The following is a 5,309-nucleotide window of genomic DNA, read 5'->3' on the forward strand; positions in this document are numbered from 1 at the left end:
AAGCCAAATTGATCAAAATAGCCTAGTACAAACCAACAATAAAAACAACAAGCGTTTTTGTTTTGCGAATGTTTCGTTTTAAAGTCGTAAGTACAAATACTGTATTTTTTATTTTGTATGAAGTAAAATTATATCAAAAAATTTTATTTTACAATTTTTTTTAAAAACTTGCGTTTTACCTGCATCATTTTCTCTGTGTAGTTGCCCTTTTTGATTCTTACATGAAAATGAGAATTTAGTGCTCTAAACTTGCAAAAAGAAAATATTCAACTTCGCATAAAATGATCTTTCGGAATAAAGAGTTCGCAAATCGAATAAAACAAAAAAAAGCTTTACCTTATATTTGTAAACGCGTATGTAGTTATGTATGCTTAAGAGTGCGCATATATGGTACAAAAAAATTAAAAAGTAAAAGTAAATACAAAGCAAAATAAAAATAAAAATAAACTCACAAGTGTACACGTGTAAGTATGTCTGCTTATTTGCAGGTTCATATAAATATTTATATTTACAACAAAATTTAAAACCAAAAGGAGAACTAACTCATATACCCTTTGGTATTGATACATATGTACATACAGATCCTCCAGAAAAGTTAGAACCGAACAAGCTTAACCAACTCACACGTACATACACCTGTATATATATGTATATATGTATATATAAATATATGCTTACTCACTATCTTATAAAAAGTAATGGCTTGAATATTAAAAAAGAAAGGCTAAACTTCACTTACATTTTTCTCTTGTCGGCAACGTAGTCCCACGAAGCGAAGAAGGCCTTCCTTGCTGTGTGCGTAGTGCTTACATGCATATGTGTACTATATATGCATATATGTAAATATGTATATGAAAAAAAAAATATTTTAATTCCAGAAAAAAACCAAAAAAGAATTTGTTCTTCGAAAGGGTACTAATTATATGACCGCAACTGTAATGCGCATGAACACAAAAACACAAAAAACAAAAATTAAGGGTTTGCAAATTGAAGTTAAGTTAATCTCTCAGCTACTAATAACTTTAGGTAGTCCAAATTACTCGCTGGAGAGTGAGTGCCAACAAAGAAAAGTAATAAAAAGTAGAACTACTATGACATTGTCAAATAAGGTTAGTTTTGTATGCTCACCACATGGTATCGATGTACCTAGCCTAATTATGTACATACATAGGTACTTAGCAGGGTTGCTGCGAATATTCGCATTCGCATTCGCAACCGCAGAGCTTCCGCATTTATTTTAACACTCGCATTCGCTTTCGCATTCGCAATAATCAATGCGGATCTTTTGCGAATGCGAATATTGAAGGGACCGTAAATAACAGTTACTTTCTTTACGAGTTAAACTTGGCCAAATATTTTTTATTCCCAACTAAAAGTCCTTTCCGGACAATAAACAAACCGCCTATCTAAATTAAACAAGATTAATATTAATAGCTGCGGTCCAAGAGACGAAGCTGCACAGCAATTCAACTTTGTTGAATTGCGCCGGGTACAACGTGCACCGTCGAGATCGCGAGCGAGATAATGGTGGTGGCTTAGCGTTCATCACGCACCACATCGTGCAGTATCGTCTTATCGAAGCAGACATCGACCGCAAGGATACCACCCTAGAATGTCAGGGCATCGCTATCCGGTCAGGCTATGTCGAGCTCGAAATATTTAACATTTACATACCCCCTGTCACCTGCTGCCCGGCAGGATATCACCCTGATATAGGTGCGCTCCTCAGAGGTGAAAACCGTATGGTAGTAGGTGACTTTAATGCGCACCACGATCTTTGGCACTCAAGCCTGTCAAACGATCGTAGGGGAACAGACTTGGCTGAGCAGATAGACGATTCGACATTCTGCACAATGAACGACGACGCACCCACCAGGATTATGGGTAACTGCAGTAGCTCGCCAGACATCACAATAGTCAGCGCTGGTCTGATAAACAGCATAACGTGGCGACCTATGCTGACTCTAGCATCAGACCATCTACCCATAGTCATCTCGATTGATAAACCAACCGACTTTGCCTCCGCCAAACACCGGACCTATATCAACTTTTCCAAAGCTGATTGGAAAGGTTACGCGGAGTTTACTGAAAACACCTTCGCAGCGCTCCCCACACCAACCGACGTCCATCTCGGTGAACGTAAGTTCCGCAGGGCTATCACTGCTGCTGCAGCTCGCTTCATACCGGCAGGATGTATATCGGACCCACGTCCAAACTTCCCTGCCGAAGCGGCTGTTCTAGCTGATGAGCGTGATAGCCTTCGTCAGGCCGATCCCGGAGATCCCCGTATCAGGGATCTCAACGCGGAGATTCGGCAACTTGTAAACGTACATAAGCGGAAGAAGTGGGAGGAGCACCTGAAGACTTGTAATTTCACCTCTGGTGTGAGCAAGCTTTGGTCAACCGAGAGGTCATTGTCTAATCCGACGAAGCACGACGACAGAGTCGAAATTTCCTTCGGCGACCATGCTTCGTCGGACCCGGAGCGATGCGCGAGCTATTTTAGCCGGCAGTTCATACTGCATCCTCCGGTAGACAAAGCCAAGCGTCGAGTGACCAGAAGGCTGCACAAACTGCCAACAAATTGTGCCCCCCTTGCTTTCACTTGCGGTGAAGTTCAGGTGGCCATCGGGAAGGCGAAAGCCTCCAAAGCCATGGGTCCCGACGGAATATGCATGCTGATGCTGAAAAATTTGGGTCCTGCGGGGGGGTAGCGTACCTAACGGAGGTCCTCAACCTGTCAATGGCCACTCTCATCATCCCAGACATCTGGAAGGTGGGGAGAGTGGTCCCACTGCTCAAACCGGGGAAACCCGCCAACAAAGGAGATTCGTATCGTCCGATTACACTCCTTTCCCCGGTAGCGAAGACACTCGAGGCCTTGCTACTCCCGTACTTCACAAACCACCTGACCCCAGCGAAGCATCAGCATGGTTTCCGTAAAGTGCACAGTACAACAACAGCACTTAACGCCATAAACACTCAGATAACTCGTGGCCTTAACCGCAACCGTCCCTGTGAGAGAACGATTCTAGTAGCGTTGGACTTGTCAAAGGCGTTTGACACCGTCTGCCATTCCACGCTGCTGGAAGATATAGAGGCCTCCTCTCTCCCACAGAGGCTCAAACGGTGGTCGGCAAATTATCTGAGTGGTCGACATTCGTCGGTAACATTTAGAGACAAAACGAGTAAGCAGCGAAAAATAAAACAGGGGGCTCCTCAGGGTGGTGTCCTTTCCCCGCTACTGTTTAACTTTTATATTTCAAAGCTCCCTCAACCACCAGAGGGAGTCTCGATTGTCTCCTATGCCGACGACTGCTCGATCATGGCGACTGGGAATGGAATTGATGACCTGTGTTTGAAAGTAAACGGCTATCTCTCCGAACTTTCTCGCTTCTTCACTGCAAAGTGTCTAGCCCTCTCCCCTACGAAATCCTCCGCGACCCTGTTCACAACCTGGACGAAGGAGGTCAGGCTACCGCTGGGGATTCACGTCGATGACACACCAATTCCGACGGTGAACAACCCCAAAATACTCGGAGTAAAATTCGACAGCCTGCTCTCCTTCTCTGCGCACTCAACCGCTATTGTCAATAAAGTACAGAGCCGCAACAAGGTCCTCAAGTCGCTAGCGGGCAGTACTTGGGGCAAAGACAAAGAAACGTTGCTGGCAACATACAAGGCAATAGGCCGGCCGGTTTTGAACAACGCAGCGCCAGTGTGGTCGCCAGGGACTAGTAGGACGCAGTGGACGAAGCTACAGACGGTACAAAATACGGCACTGAGGACAGCGACGGGATGCCTGATGTCGCCAGAACACCACTTGCACGGCGAGGCGCAAATGCTCCCAGTTAAGGAGCACAACATAATGCTCTGCAAGCAGTTCCTGATCGGGAGCCACAGAAGTGGCCACCCAAAGAGACAGCTGCTTGCAGAGGAGCCCTCGCCTAGGCACGTCAGGAGGCATCTATATGAACTGACGGACGAAGTCCAGAGGTTCATTAAACAACCTCTGGACCCGACAGCGTACAGACAGGCCCTGAACGGCATTCACAGGGACTCAGTCTCGAGTTGTGTAGACTCTAGACCTGTGAATGCCGTTCTAGGCATACCACCCCCGGACATCGACGAGACAGAGCTTCATCTGCCTCGGGAGACACGCACTACACTCGCTCAACTTCGCTCCGGCTACTGCAGCAGGTTAAACTCCTACTTGAGTAGGCTGAATGAGGATGTGCCGAACGAATGTCCGGCATGCGGAGAGACCCCACATGACTCGAACCATCTCTTCGCATGCCCGGAAAACCCGACAACCCTAACGGCCTTGTCCCTGTGGACAGATCCCACAGAAGCTGCAGGCTTCCTAGGGTTGCCGTTAGTGGAACTTGACGACAACGACTGAGATACCAACCGATCTGGGCGGGGTTGTTGTAGCCGCTACAACAACAACAACAACAACATTAAACAAGTTTGGTATCAAATGAAAGAGGACTTAAATAGCTTTAAAACTGAAATATCCAAACGAGCAAAGTCACCTATTGAAAAATATTTCAATAAAAAATGTTAATTAATTATCATAGAACAAACGTTGGGTCAGGTATATGAATTTCTTTAGTATTAAATGATATAGAAAAATATATAAATAGAGGTGGTAACCTTCGATCGTTCATTCTGTTTAAAAGCTACTTCAGTCCTCTTTCACGTGATACCAAATTTGTTTAATTTTGATAAGCTGTTTGTTTATTATCCAGAAAAAACTTTCGGAATAAAAAATATCAGGCCAAGTTTATCTCGTAAAGAAAATAACTGTTATTTTCGGTCCCTGGAATATTATGTAAGTGCAATGATAAGACGTATATCTGGCCAGTCACAGAAGAAAGGATCAAAAATGAATTACAAAAACGAAAATCGAAAAACGCTGTTGATGTTACTGGTTCTCCACATTCAGAAATAACCAAAAGAATGAGAATGAAGAAATCTTTGGAAAACAACGGTGTTTCAACAACGATGCTAGATTGTGAAGATGAATGTCAGGAGGATACATCCCACATTTGCAGTCCCGATGCAATTCTCAAAAGGGAATTATTGCACCGCATTAAAAAAAAATAAATATAAGTTTGAAGTTTTTCAAGTTTTTCGCAGCGAGCGAGTAGTTATTTAGTGGCGCAGGTTTGATTTACGACCATTTAAAAACTTTTTATTGAATACAATGTTCCAATTTTTAAATTCAAGTACTAAAAAAAAACATTATTAAAAATTACTAACCTTTCCATTTTTTATTTAACTAAATCACCTAATTTACTCACCTA

Source organism: Rhagoletis pomonella, unplaced genomic scaffold (genome assembly GCF_013731165.1).
Source record: "Rhagoletis pomonella isolate Grant_MI unplaced genomic scaffold, Rhpom_1.0 Rhpom_scaffold_00003, whole genome shotgun sequence".
In the NCBI taxonomy this organism is placed as follows: domain Eukaryota; kingdom Metazoa; phylum Arthropoda; class Insecta; order Diptera; family Tephritidae; genus Rhagoletis; species Rhagoletis pomonella.